This window comes from Coffea eugenioides, chromosome 1 (genome assembly GCF_003713205.1).
Source record: "Coffea eugenioides isolate CCC68of chromosome 1, Ceug_1.0, whole genome shotgun sequence".
NCBI lineage: Eukaryota > Viridiplantae > Streptophyta > Magnoliopsida > Gentianales > Rubiaceae > Coffea > Coffea eugenioides.
Genome location: NC_040035.1, coordinates 22,679,201 through 22,694,961, shown reverse-complemented (window position 1 = coordinate 22,694,961; position 15,761 = coordinate 22,679,201). Strand labels below are relative to the sequence as shown.

At 35.9% G+C, this 15,761-nt stretch overlaps 1 long non-coding RNA gene across 1 annotated transcript; it reads left to right on the top strand.

The window, feature by feature from the left end:
- The first annotated feature begins 805 nt into the window (after positions 1-805).
- Positions 806-2,899, top strand: LOC113750902. The gene is made up of 3 exons (XR_003464682.1): positions 806-872; positions 952-980; positions 2,644-2,899. It is a non-coding gene; the product is annotated as an uncharacterized LOC113750902 (long non-coding RNA).
- Positions 2,900-15,761: the final 12,862 nt, after the last annotated feature.

Below are 15,761 nucleotides of genomic sequence, written 5' to 3'. Positions count from 1 at the left end.
CAAATCCCCATTTAAAGTTTCTTTTAATAAAAAATTAAGGTCAACAACAACCACAAATGACCTTCAATTTTCTGGCTTTTGTTTCTGATCTTTTTAGATGAGATGAGCTACAAATAACCTGTAGATTTACTCAACTTTTCTCTGTTCTTCCAATGGTTTTTATTTGCTTAAAAATTAATAACGCTTGGTTTAATATCTCTGTTACTCAATTATTTTCTTAGCGATAAGAACTTTGATCTTCTAATCTTTATATCTTAAGATTGTTTATTTTATTTTATGTGTCTTATGTTTTATTATCTGATTTCCTAATTTTTATAGTATTATCTTTGCAGGAAAAAGATGACAAGTTTTATGGGATGCAAATGCAAGTACTTGTGGATATATTCCATCCTTTTTTGTCCTCCAAAGGTCTGTTCTACTTTATTTATCTATTGATTTATTTGTTTATTTATTTTTTGCCGATAAAAACTTTGTCCTTTTAATTTCGGTCTCTACTCTCAAATCACTTGAAGTTTTTATTTTGTCTTTTTATTTTATTGGATTATACTATTATTGTTATAGAAAGGAAGATGAATTTATTGGGTTTTAACTAAAAAATAGGCATGAACATTTCCTATTTTCCTCTGTAAACATTTTTTCTAGTGCTGTTTGACAGAAAGTACGAGTTATAGTGTTTTCTTAAAGCATTCTAGAAGCATTTAATCCCTAAAACACCTATGCATTGTAGAGCCCCTGTTATAGAAACACTGATTGCTTCTTTTCTTGGCGCACATTCATCTGTGATTTTTCCCATCTTTTTACTTCGTTTATACTCTCATATTACAATTTGCATTTTTACAGAGTGAGGAAGAAAAGGAAGAACAACCTCTGTGGTAAGAAACTTTTTAGCCCACAAGTTTTTTGCTTTGGTTTGTTTCCCTTTTCAATTTGTGACCTTTCCCTCTATGACAGAGGTTTGTGGAGGATGGCAAAAAATTGTGGTAAAGCTCTTGCTCCTATTTTTTTCACGGTACTTTGGGCCTTTTTTTTTTAGATTTTAATATTCTTCTTTTAAATACTAGCTTTGAGTGAATCCTTTTACCTATCAAAATGAAATCTGCCAAAATTATACCAAGTGCATTTGTTAAATCAGAAGTTAAATGATAAATAACATTAACTAATATGGAACAAAATGGTCGAGGTTAAGACTTTTCACTTTCACTTTTGCAGAGAAGTTTAAAGATTTTCCGAAGAAACCTCTAAGCTGGTTCAGGAATCATTTTTTGCAATGGTTAAAAGTTGAATCCTTTTGTTCTTTTCTTGTTTTTTCATTGATTATGGGACCTGGTCTTCATGCAATTTCTGTCTCTGCATCTTTTAGGACAAGTCAATATTTCTAAAGTAGTATATGTTTGAGAGTAAGACTAGAGAGATGATTGTCTACACAACCGAAGGTACTTTGCCATTGAAATTTCTCAGGGATAAATTTTTCCCCATCAGATTTTTATCTCTGGCCTTTTCTTTCTTCTTTCTTCTTTTTCTAGTATCCACTACAGGAAGAAGCAATCTTTATTTATGGTCCAGGAATAAACAAATGGTGAAGATAGCCTTTAAGTAGGTGTTTGTTCACCTTTTATTGTTGTTTTTCCTTTTTTGGGTTTTAATGATAGTATAAGTTCAAATTAATTGAGTTTCTATTTAATTGATAGGTGAGAATATCTTAAACTAGGTGAGTTGGTTGAGCAGATATTATGCACATCCATATTTGGAACTCCATAGCATGTCAGCTTCCTTATTTGGCAATCTAGATAGACTATTTTGTAGTGTGAAAATGTCATCTTCTTTTGGTGGGCTTTTGAATAACGAATCATTAGTTTCTTTTCATTGATGAATTTTATAGATTGATTACACTTTTGTTGTTAGAGTAAGTTTTACTTGGTAATAAATTTGTATATTTCATCTTTAACTTTTGGGTTCATTTCTTGAACTTCAATATTTATGGGTATAAACTTGTTGAAAAAAGGATGAGAGGCATTGGTAGTATGAGCAGGGACGTAAAAGAAAAGAAGAAAGGTGTGCAAAGAAGTGCAAGTTGAAATATTGATACTGAAATCATTATGGTCATTACTGTAATGATTAAAATGTTAAGAAAAAGCTAGAGATTGAGTTTCAAGAAAAGACCCTTGGGTTACTTGGCCCTAAGATAGGCATTGGTCATTTAAGTTTCCTATTCTTTGGGAAATTCACTATTATTTGACCATTTCAATATTCTTTTACCATACTAGAGCTACTGTGTTTGGTTGACTGTATCATTGATAGCTATTTAATGTAACTTGTCTTTACTCCTCACAGCTAAAATGGATTGATGAGGATTTCCTGAGCTATGACTTTGTGTTCAACATTTTGCTGACTTGCTAAATTTGTTAAGAGAATTTTCTTCACTTTCCTTGGAATATGTTTCTGCTGCTCTATGTGCAGGTTATTAGTCAAGATATGGAGATTAAAGGACCTCATTTAAAACATCTGACACTTCTTTAGGCTTTGTTGTTCTAGGCCCAATCAGATATCTTTATACTTACTGTTATTTGATTGTGTGGCTTGAGTTCAAATTAAGTAAATTATTTGAGAGAATGCTTAATGATTTGTTTGGCTTGTTTTGCTTAGCAATGAGTCAAAGCCCGAAGAGTGGAAGAACTCTTACCGTTTCCCTTGCATTATCATGATTGAAGTGTCATGCACCCCTAGAATCAAGATTGGAATTATTTCTATGTCTGCCCTGCATGGATCTACAGTGATTATTTATTAGCCTCATTTTTGGATACATATTATTGTAGACATTATGTACCTTTTACATTTTAAATAAGAGGTTTTGTTTGTAAAGATAGTGACCAACTTTTGTTTCAATGCATCATATTGTGTATATTGGACCTATTATGTACTTCCTAATTTTGTCCAATTACGGTGTGTTGTATTCTCAATGACACTGAATTGCAATTTTCACTTACCTCTTTAATTCAATAATTCTTTTTACTAATTATATGCCTCCTAATTGTATGGCCTCAAATAATTCAACATCTGTCATCACAACAATTTGCAAGTTAGATGGCTAGGATTGGGCAATTTGCATGCTTTCATCGTTTTCCTGCTACCTTTTTCCGCATAATCAGTAATTAATTTCATATAAATGGCCTGTTATGGCATGAAACTCAAGTGCGCCAAGAATTCCGCCTTTTTATTTGTCAACTGGTTATTTCATTCTCCCAACAATAAACTTCGGTTAGGGAACGTTTCTATTGACTGTGAAGATAGATTGTTGCACGGAGGATCCATTTTCAAAAATATGAACCCCCTTCATTCTCAGTGTACACCTACGTCATACCATGTGTCACACTTCCATTCTCCTGACTAGAGTTGTTGCGTTAGTTGTTCCGATTTTCATGTTACATGCAAAGAATTGGATAAACAATATAGAAACGATTGAACAACATCAATATTAATGCTCGTTGTAAATTTAAAAACACCACGGATAATCAATCCTCCACAGAATAATAGAAAAAATTAATAGTGTTTACTCATTGTTTAATATTTTTGAATCTCCCATTTACTTCTCCCAACACTTCATCCCATCTCTACATGAAGCAAAATCATACTATGAGCTTCAATTTTATTCGCCTCAATTATTTTCTTTTCGCTCTTTTTCTTGACACCATGTTAGATGCAAACCTTTATTTACTCACATTTTCTTACAACATTGCTTATTTAAAAGCTTAATCATTTTATAACCAAATAACTTAAATGCAATGCATACGATTTATGATATCTCCACTTGAAAATCTGGGCATTTTCTGGGCAGCATGAAATTAACACCGCGCATCGCGCAGTGATCCCCTCCTAGTAAGTAATAAAAGAGCCAAGCTCTGGTCGTTCTGCACGTGATTTCGTCGTCCTCACGTGACCTCATATTTCGTTCCTTTTTTTTTTTGGCGCATTGCATGGGTCAGACTCTTTCTTTCTTTCCTCTCTTCTCTTCCATTCCCGTTTTTCCCTCCTCTCCTCCCTATTCCGTGGCAAGCTTTTTCTCCTCTCTCCATTTCTCTGTCCTTTCCTCTAGGGTTACATACATCCTCATACTTTGTCTATTCGCTCCTCCTCCTCCTCCGCCAACAGACTGTCTCCCTCTCCTCTATCGGCTCCTTTTCTACCCAGCATCACAGGTCCGCTTTCTCCCACCAGCCCTGGGATTCCTCTTTCGCCTCCTTCTGCTTCAAGTTCAGCCTCGTTAGATCACCCTCCAACCCTTGCATCCTTCACTTTCCATTGCATTTGTCTTCCTCGCTGTTTCTTTTCTTTTCTCCATTTCTCCTCCACCGCCACACCTTCTTCCTCTCGTTTATCTCTCAGCCATTGGGAGGCCTTTCAATTCCGTAGCAAGATCCTCGCTATCATCAGCATCTCTCACTGCCTTTCCTCCCTAGATCTCCAAACCGTCCGGACCCAGACCCTCGCCCTTCATAGCCTCGACTCCTCTAGATCTCCGGACCATCCTTGCTTGGAGGAAACAGAGAAAGGGAATAATTAAAGCACTCTTCCTTTTCCCTTTTTTCTAACCCTAAGCTGACCCGCCTTTCATCCCCGCCACTCTTCCTCACACTTCCTCTCCCTTCTCTGCCCTTTCATTTCCCTATCCCATCTTCCTAGGTATAGTTCAATTCTTTATTCACCAACACCCAAATTCTAGTAAAATCCTCCTTTGCCGTCCAAGACAACCTACGGGAAGTTGGGTGAAGGTTTGCCCATTTTTTTTTCCTCAATGGGGTTTTCCTACTCTGTTGTCTTATCTTACGAAGTAATGGGTCTGGATTTGAAGCAGGTGCATCAATGATTGTAAGATTTTTCTTGGTGGGGTCTTGTCATCAGATGAGTAAACGGAGGGATGGGGTTTAGTAGCTGTTTCAGTGCATTTGGTTCTTGCAAGGAAACAAATAAAGCACATGTGCCACGAGGTAAGAACCAAGAATATTTCAATTTTTGGTTTAGGCTTGAATGGAGGTTCTTTCCAAATATTGCTGAATTTGAGCATGGTGATAATTTTGTTGATTGGATTTAACATTCTTGTTGAAAGTGAAATACTCTATAGGCCATTTCTGTTTTCTTCAGGGATTTTCGTGTTGTCCGCATGAAAAGGAGAGGTATTAATGAGTGAAAAGGGATTTGCCATGAAAATTTTCATTAGTTATCATCTTCTAAAGCAAATGTCTCCAAACTTGAACTACAAATTAGGCTGTTAATATCATGCTCAAAACTTTAACAATTTACGAATAAGCAATCGAACTTGAATTTATCTTTCCTGATTTCCAATTTTCAACTCTAGATATTCCCCAGGCAATCGTAACCTTCAAGCTTCTCATCATAACTATGCGTCTTTAGGAAACATCTGTTTTTTTTAACTTGATAAGTGGAGCCGATCCATGTATTCTTAAGATAGCTATGTTACCCAGTTTAGAGTTGTTTGGTTCAGAAAAAAGTTAGCATACATGGTAAGAAATAAAGCTCCAAAGTCAGGTTTCAGTTTGAGCTTAATCTAAGCGGGACATAAGTGCCTTTAGCTCCTCACAACTTAGATAACAGTTTCAGTTCAAAGATATAAGAACCTAAATTTGTTTTACGAGATTTATAACCTGCTGCATATTTTAGGATGGGCGTTTTGGTTTTATCTGAATAGTGCGTATACTGATCTACAACTCTTTTCCATGATTTTGTATTTGATCACTTCTGATTCTCTGGTTTTCTATCTGCTTCTGCATGGTTGGAGCTTGCTACCAGCAATGTCAGGCTATTCTCATACAACTCTTTGAGGTCAACAACAAGACACTTTCGCCCCTCAAAACAGAATAGGAGGCGGCGGTTTTGGAGTAGTATACAGGGTATTATCAATATTAGTTTGTGTGTCTGCATAAGTTTTCCTGTTATTGCAGCTTTGCTTAGGAGAGTAATAGAGAGGAGAGAAATGAGGAACTAAGCTATTCTGGTAGCTTACCAATATCGTCCTTATGTTCGGTCCTTCTCAATTTGTTAGCTCTTCATAGAGGTTCTTATCCAGTTTTTTGTACTGTAGACACCAAAATTTCAATTTTATTTAATTTAAATTTTAGCTTTATTTCTTATTATTTATTCTTGTTTTCATTCTATTTTTATTTTATTTTATTTTAATTAATTAAGTTTGCAAAATGATTGTTAGTGAATTTTTGCTTATTTTTATAAATTAGATTCATCATTTTTATTTTTAAGATATTTTTGCATTAAATTTCTGAAAAGGAAAAATTCTCACAAAAATTCAAAAAAATTTGTTTTAGATTCAATTTCTTTAAAATAAATGAAAATTTTGCAATGCATTTGCAATTAAGAATTAACATTTTTGTTTACCTAAATTGATTTTAAAAAAAATATATAATAAATAAATAAAAATAAGAAGATAGGTGGAGGGTATGCATGGTAGACAAGTGTGTTAGAGGAGCATTAGACAAGTGTGTTAGGGGAGCATGAGACAAGTGCCTCTTTCTTTTGACAACACATGCAAGAGGGGGGTAGGTGGCAAGACAAGTGTTGAGCCTAGGAAAATTTGAAGAAAAAAACAAACAAAAGAAAATGGAAAAAGGGGCTGGCGGTGAAAAAAAGAAAATAAGCAAGAAAAAAGCTACGGGCAACAAGGGGAAATCGGGGAAAGAAACAAAGGAGGGGAGGAAGAAAACTAAGGGAAAAGGTCATGGGCAAAAAAAAAAGGGAAAAGCAAGGGAAACAAGGAAGAGATTCTGGTGAGAGAGAAAAGAGAGAGGCTTCGGGCAGAGGAGGAAAAGAGGGTTTCGGGGAAGAAGAAAAGAGAAAAAGAGAGGAAGGAAAAAAGGAGGAAAAAAAGAAAGGAAAGAGAGAGGGGGAAAGTCTGGGGAAGATCAGAGGGAAAAACAAGAAGAAAAACAAAAGAAAAGAGGAAGAAATACAAAAGGAAAATCGCGGGAGAAGAGAGGAAAAGTGTAGAAAAATTTCTGCAAAATTGGTGAGCCAAGGCTGATTATTGAGCCCTATTTCTTGCTCATTTCTGGTCTCAATAGTGTTTTTTTTTGGGAAAATTTCTTTTCCTGGATAATCTACGGTGTCTGGGCTGATTATTGAGCCCTATTTCTTGCTTATTTCTGGTCTCAATAGTGCTTTTATTGGGAAAATTTCTTTTCCTGGATAATCTATGGTGTTTGGGTAGGAAGTTTCATGGTATAAATTTTCAGAGAAAGACATTGTAGCACCCTCAAATTGAGACCTCAACTTGCCTGCTTCACCAGACTAGAGGAACTGCGGACGAAATTTTCCGCTTCATATCCAACACTCCAGGCCCAAGCTCCTCATTTTCCTCACGTTAATTCAGTCTGTAACTGCTTGCAGGTAATGAATACCTTTTAAACTTGCTAATCTAACACTTTTTATGAGATTTTATTGAGCCAACGCATGAATTTTCTTAGGTTGTATATGGGTTTGCTAGTTATTCTTTTGTGAGCTCTGTTGTTAAAAAATTTTGGCCTGTGATGGTTCGAGCTTACCCACAGGGATTGGAAATGGTTTGATGTTTGGTGGTTTAGGTGACGTAGTTGGAAAGTTTTGACTCCTGATGGTTCCATCGTTGGTTCCATCAGAAGCTGATTTGTGTTTTCTTTTTTTTCCTTGCCAGTTTCCGTATGATTTTCTTTGTCCATCAATGGCTACGCGTTCATGGTAGGAATGTGATTGTGGGTTTTGATTGATGAGTTTTGCTGATTTCGTTTTTGGATATCTGAATTGGATAAGCCGCAAAGTTGCGGTAGAAAGTTGCAACAGAAAGAACCTAACAAAGAAGATGAAGCTTCAAAGGCTGCATGAAATATCTTCAAAAAATTACATTTTGACCCTCGAATTATTGCCTAATGCTACTATGGCCCAAAAAATTAGAAAAATCAATCAATATTGCCCTTTTAAAATGTTGTTTTTCCTTGGCAGACTTTAATTTGATCTTTGGACAGAATATTTCTGAATTTTAGAATGAAATTTGAAGGTTTAATAATTTTGATAGATTTATGGTTTTTTTATTTGGATTTTTGTAAAAATAGTTTAGATTTGGGTAATATTTTTTTATTGGGGTTTGGTGAGAGGGTTTTGATTTATTTTTGTGAATTTTAGCATTTAGTTTTGATAGGCTTCATCTTAAACCCTTAATTTTTATTTTAATTTTTGACCTCTAATGTTTGTAATAATAATTTGACCCCTCACACTTCTTTAATTGTTTCAATTAGGTCCTTGCTTGTTTTAATTTTTTGAATATGGGTTGTTTACTTTCATTTAAATGTTTAATTGTTCAATTTCATGTTTATTTTCATCTCTTATGATTATTTGTTATTTAAAGTGGTATCTTAATCATTTTGTTTTGTGTGTTGGAGGGTAGAAAGGAGAAATTTCATTTCATTAGGTCGCCAATTCAAGGGAGGTATGCTTTACTCTTTATTTTGATTTTACTTGAACTTATGTGCTCCTATGTGTGTAATTGCATGCTTTTTGAATGTTTTTATGCTATTTCATTTATTTATTTAGTCACCTTACTTGTTTTAATTTTGTATAATTATTTTAATTTTTAATTATTTGGAAGGTATTTAAATGCCAAATTGTAATAATTAGGGGGGTTCAAGATATGTATTTAAATAGAAAATGTAATAGTTAGGTATTTATTTTATTTATTTATTTTATTCCTTCCCCCTTTAGATTGTAGTTAGGGCCCCCAAATGTAATAGTTAGGGTTTTATTTGCTTTATTTGCTTTGTGTGTTTTGCATGCTTGTGTGTTTACGTGTTACTCGTTTTCTTAGGATTTTGCATCTAGATATCATGCTTATGTGTTATGCGTTTTATGTGATTTATGTATTTATTTTGCTTTATTATGTTTTATAAGTTTTATTTGATTGTAATAAATGTGTGACGCCACCACACTAGTCCAACGCTAATTGTGGGTTTTTTTTCGATTTCTCACTAGTCCAATGCTAGTGAGACCTTATAGACATAGGGTTAGTCCAATGTTAAACCCTTAGGAACCGTTCATACGTTAGATCATATTTGTATGTCAAATCATTACATTTCATGCATATTTTTTCATTTTTTAGGATCCTTATCACTTTTGCATAATATTTCCCTATATATCCCCTATCCTTATGTATAAAATATAACAGTTAGAGTTGCATCTCATTTAGAAAAATTAGAGATATGTTAGATCATTTGCTTGACCACAAATTAGGAGAATTAACCCTTTAAAAATGGGATATGGACGAATATGGTTTCTTAACCTTAGCACGCTCGTATTCCCTTTATAAAAAGGAAAATAGAGTCATGAATCTTAGTCCCCCGCACCCGTTATGATGCATTCCTTTAGATTATGTATATTTGTATAATTATTATCTTCTTCTTTTTTTCGAGTCTCATATTTTTATATATTCGTGACCTCTTCAAAGAGTCACTCTTGGGCATCACAATTAATGTGATTTGCACTAATTAAATTTTGAAAAGATATTTCGACCCTCCGATATCCTCCTAGATTTAGGTTTTGCATCCATATAATGACATCCAAATGTGATAAATTCTTAGGTTAAATTAAGAAAATTTTTTACTAAATCACGCAACTAGCCTTGGTTAGATTGAAAGGGTGCCTTGGATTTTATTCTTATCTTTCCTTTTTTCAAATGTAACTCCCGACCCCTTTTCTTTTGATTTTCGCAGATTTGGAGTCGTTTAAAAAGGGTTTTCTCTATTTTTTCTTTAAAAATTCATTTTAGATGACTTGGTACACCTTAACTCAATACCAAGTGGCGACTCCTATTTTTTCATTAAAATCCTTTCTTAAACTATTATTTTTGGGTTAAAATCGTCGCACTTTAAGTTCCATTTAGGCCCATTTCTTTATTTATTTTCTAAAAAAAATCAAAAACTCATTTTCACTCATTTTTAATCAAAAATTCATTTTGATAAACCTGCAATTTTATTATTTTTCATTAAAAATGGGGCGCGACTGCTTGGCTACTCTACTGGGGACTTAGAGAGTTCGAGTATTTGATTTAATCAAACATTTTTTTTCTTTTAACCTTTTTATATATTACATTTGGAGGATTTAGGTTGCATTTTTCCTATTTTAGGGTTTCTTGCATCTAACACACATAATCGTCTCGATATCCATTTATGTGATAATGTATGTGATTTTCTTTCATTCGTTTATGTTTATCGCGCTTGCATCTTGAGGGGGGGGGATAGCCACCCTAGAACTTCGTCCTCCTTATAATCCAAGATCTGTTCAACCAAACAACCAAGCTTATCCTCTAAATAGTAAAATTCGAAAACCACCATATCGAACCTTCACCAACTTGGGCCAATTCATCAATCAATTGTACGAACAACTCAAAACTGCCGGAAAAATTGGTGTAATCCCTCCCAAGATCTATACGAAGGATGTTCCCTCTAACTATGACTCTCAAGCCGTCTGCGCTTATCATTCTGGAGCTCCTAAGCATCCCATCAATAATTGCCGGGCGTTGAAACATAAAATTCAGGATATGATCGAAGCAGGAGATATAGTGTTAAGGAAAAGGGGAGAACAAGGACCGAGCATAAGTACGAATCTCTTTCCCGAACACAAGGGCACCTTTGAGGCATTTACCCCCAATGAGAAAATTTGAAAATCCCAAACTAGTGAGATCCCTCCCTCTTGAAGGGAGTTTCGATAACCTTGGGGAGTTTTCTTTGGTTAAAATTCATAAAAATCATTCATGCGTGTGTCTTTTGTTTAACTATGTTTTTGTAAATAGTTTTGAATCAAGTGGCTTTTGAAAACACGTCTTGTTTAACAAGTAACATGCTATTAAGTTTGGTCTTTATTTTGAAATTCAATAAACTGTACAGTTTTATATATACTGTGTTACTTACGCATTCTTTTCAGATGGCCAAGAATAAAATCCTCTGACCCCTTGGATATCACTGTTCCGAAATTTGATGGCAACAATCTCGATATCTCACGAATATGAATTTGGATTTTAAAATGAGAGTAACAGCAAAGAGACATCCGAAAATGTTTCAAAGAGACCCGAATGGTATAAAGAGAAACTCAAGTTGAACTGGGATCAAGATTAAGGAAATAAAAATCAGTGGTCACTTGATAAGAAGCAGATGTAGTCTGTCATGGTCAATATTATCAAAGGGATTGGTCAATGCTTACCATCAAAGGGTCAAATCATGACTATTCAGACGAGAAGACAAAGCGTTAAGGTAGTTTCTGTTGGTGCAAGATGAGGTCAAAAAAAAAAGTTTGTCCCAAATTGGCAAGGTTCTTTTGTTGTTAAGAAGGTATTGCCTGGTGGAGCACTTATTCTCGCAAAAATGGATGGACAAGTTTTTCCTCAACCGATCAAATCGGATAAGCGTAAGAAATTCATCATATGATAAATGAAAGTTTTCTTTCAGGGTTAATGCGAGGAATGGAATGAAAGTCAGGCCCTTTTCCTTTCCAATTAAACATTCTATCCCTAGTTATCCCTTTTGAACTTGCAGAATGGATCATTTCGCTTGTCAATCCCTGAGAATCGCAAATCCCACATTAGGGCAAATTTAGTTGTGAAAAAGAAAATAGAAAAACCTCACATTGGGGCAAATTTAATGTTTGAAGGAAGGCCGAAGGAAAAGGAAATGAACAAAAGAAAGTCTCAGTTAAAAATAAACTACGACAAATTTTGGAGAATTTCAAAAAATGAATGGAATGACAAAAGGCGAAAGGAAAAAAGAAAGAAAAGAGAACCTCAATTGAGAATAAACTGTGTGAGAACCCTCACTTTAAAATATAATTTCTCTAAACTACATGACTTGTCTTAAGATTTAAACCAATGATTATATGCCCGAGCATTGTATTTTACATGTGTTACAACAATTTCCTTGTATTGACCCTCACTTAAAAACACAATTTTTCCTTATTTACATGCCTTATTCTAAGACTTAGATCACTTATAATATGCTCTTACATTATATTCCCTATGTGTTATAATAATTTCCATGCATTACATTTCATTTCCTTTGATTTGAAGTAAAACGTTTTTTTCTTGAGTTAGTTTCATTTTTCTACCACTTACATTTTTCCAAGGGGTTTTTATTTATGGTAGGGACTTTATGTGAGAGGTTGGTGGGGTTAAATACGTATTGGTATATTTGGAAGGGTTGAAATATCACTACTCAAAGAATGAAGAGAAATTGTGGACAAGAAGAGGCCGTGTGGCAAAACCCTAGCCAAGTATCTTGTTGACTAAGAGTTGAGAGACAAATTTAAATTAGACTTGGCCTTTTTCTTCCTCCTTATGGCCGAAATTCTTGAGGCTTGGTAAGGGAGAGAGAGAACTCCGTAGTCTTGCCTTCCAACCCTAGTTGAGTAAGAGTAAACACCAAAGGAGAAAGATCTAGGACTGGTGAGAAATTTTACTCCAACATAGGTGCTTGATTCAAGCTTGAAGTCTTCATTTTGGTGGGTTGACTTGGTGGTTCAAGCATCTTACAAGAGAGGTAAGTACACTTTAAAAGATAATTTTATGGTGTTTTAACATGTGCCTTAAGCTTTTGGGCAAACTACAAGTTGATTTGGTTGAATTTGAGGTTGATCTCTTGGATCAGAACAAGTAGTAGATGAGTTGGGTTGGCATGTCTACCAAGTGTTTGATGAAATGTTTGCATGAGTTGGGTTAGCATGCCTACCAAGTGTTTGATGAAATGTTTGCACTTTGTTCATAGTTGTTTATGAGGTATTAACATGTTTTAAACCTCTTTTGAGTACAATTTAACACTTGGTATGTGGGTTAAGTTAAAATCATGCAAGGATGAAGGTTGAACAAACATGGAAAAGTATGGACTGTTTTCGGGTTCCTTTCATTATTGGATTGTTATGGTTCCCTTAATCATGTTTATGTGTTACACCTTGAACTCCTATGGTCCTAGGTGACTTGAATTCTTGAATATAAACATTTGAGGACTGATTTGGGTGAATTTGGATCAAAACCAATGAAGTTAGCACCTAGAACTAGAGTAGTTTGGAATAAGGTCAAGACTGATCCAGGGTTGGAAAAATAGCCAACTTGTCTGAGCTACTGTTTTTGATGGGGGACGAACCATGGTGTGAACTTGGTACCGTTGGAAAGCCCTTTGAGTCTAGTTTCCAATGCCACCGACGGCACCTAATTCTGACTTTTCTACAGTGAGTTATGACTGTTTTACTGAGACTGCTTGGGCAAGACTGTTCAACCCGTGAAGAACTCTTAAGCTCAAATGAAATTTCTCTTTTGGCCAACTTTCTTGTACTTGTTAAACTTGTTTCTCATGAACTTTTACTGTATTTTGGGCCAACTTTACATGATGAATTGTATGACTTTAACCACTCACTTGCTCTCTTAATGAGCCTACATTTGAGTGGAAATGAACCTTGAATGTTAACGATTTCACTCGTTGCCCTAGAATTGGGAAACGAAGGTGGTCGTAACCAGGCCACTTGACGTTTGATTACTACTTTGCTTGTCAGGTGAGTGTTCCACTACCTGCTACCACTTGTTATGTGATATACTTGAATACTTGAAATGCCTGATTTGTTACTGTTTAAACCAAACACTGTTTTGATAAAATGGGGACGTGTGTGTACTTTATCGCACTCGATCTCCCTTGTTTTCACTGGAGCTCTATATAATGTTATTATGAGATGTGATATCTCCATGAATGCCTATGATTGAGTTGTTTGGGCGATATCCCATCAACTACTGCTACTGTTTGGGTACCCAACCTCATAGATGAGTTGGTTGTATCGAGCCAGCAAGCGCTTGGTCGAGAAGGCCGATAAACCTTGAGGACTGTTTACTGTACACTGGAAATCGGTATACTCGAGTATTACCAAACTACTGTTTATGGAGTGTGGGCCCGGTAGGGCCGGTAGGGGGTTGATTGGTGGACGGAAATTGGTGAAAGTGGTGTTCTAAGGACCCTATATACTGTGCATACAAGTGTTGACGGAGTGTCAACAGGAGGCAATTATGATCAAGCTCAAGTGGATCTTTGGCTTTTGAAAGTCACCCGTATCCTTGAATTGAACTATGATTAAACTGTTATTCTACTATCCGGTGTTTATTTGGTTATTTTGTGACCTTATGTGGCTATGTGTTTATTTGCTTTATTTGGAACCTCACTGGGTTTTAGCTCACTCCACTCCCTTTGTTTTCCTTAACAGATCGGGAAGGAACTTGATCAAGAGCTTTCTTAGCTTTATTTTACTTGTACTTGTGTTTTGAGGTTGTAACTTTTGTTTATGCAGATTGGTAAGCTTGTATCCGTAAGTTCGACTTCTACTATGTAATTTTGAGTATGGAGTGGTAGTAGACAATTAGTTAACTAAATACTAAGCCTGAACGTTGGATTAGTGATTATGTTTCAATCAGGGTTTCATTCCCTTGCTTGGAAGATATCTCGTCTGTTTCATTTGTGTTATTAGTACTTTGAACGACTGAGTCCCGGCGAGAGCTGGGCAGACAATCCGCTGATACCCTAGGGTTCGCCCTAGGGAGAGGTGGGGCTGTCACAGTTCGTATCAGAGTTTAGGTTTCAGATCTTTGTAGTGTATCCTAAACTTAAATGTTTAGGATGCCGGACTGCGTGATTGGTTTGAAAGTTGAGTGACCGCTGGTAGGGATAAAAAAATTAGGGCCTAGATTGGAATTGGCCGGAGTGAATTAGAAATTTTTGATTTGAGGATTATATTTGACAATTTCCCCTTAAGAGTATTTAAGTTTCCTTTACACTTTGTGTAGGGTGGACGGATCTAGTGGCCTTAGCAATAGACCGGTTGGCGAGACCTCCTGTGGGGACTTACCGATGATTAAGTATCAAATCAGGCCAGGAGAAGTTAGAGCCTATTAAAGCCCATCTAACCGCTACAGGCGTTGCAAGTGCCGTCATACTTATATCTACCCTGATGAAGTAGTGTTGGCCGTGGTGAAGGGGCGGAAGGTTGCCATAAGGGACAACGCTTGGCTTGAAGCTGAAGTGAATCAACTGAAGGAAACTATTAAAATGCGAGTCGATCGAATTAAGGAGCACGAGTATGATATGGTTGAAGGCCATGAAAGGATTGATGATCTGTGTGCGTAGTTTGGAGAAACTCAGGAGCGTATGGTTAAGGGGGCAATGAAAGTGTGGAATAGAGTTGAATCGATTCTGAACATTTGTGATGACTTACTTGGAGATGTGAGCGATGAGGCTTCCCACATTGGAGGCGAGTTAGGAGCAGAACCTGCCCAGGCTGAGGGGTCAGCTAGTCTCGCGGCGGATTAAGCCTTCACTTCTAGGCTACTATTTTGGGTGATTTTGCCTACTATACATAGAAAGGATAGAGGATGTAGTGACTCGGTAGTTGTATTGCTTTCTTTTGACCACTTACACAAGGTTTTGCTTGATATGACTGTTGGGCTGTATCGGTATTTTTGAGGCTCGTACTTGATACTTTTGGTCTTGTTATTTTGTAAACAACTGCTATGAGCCTTTGAATGTATAATACTTTGACTGTGACAGTGACTATGACTTTGACGGTGACTGTGACTTTGACGGTGACTGTGACTTTGATTTTGACTTTGACTTTGACCTTGGCATGGACTTCGACTTTGGCTTTATTTCGTCATTGGCATTTAACTGCTTTGCATTTTCACTCACTTATCGTGACTC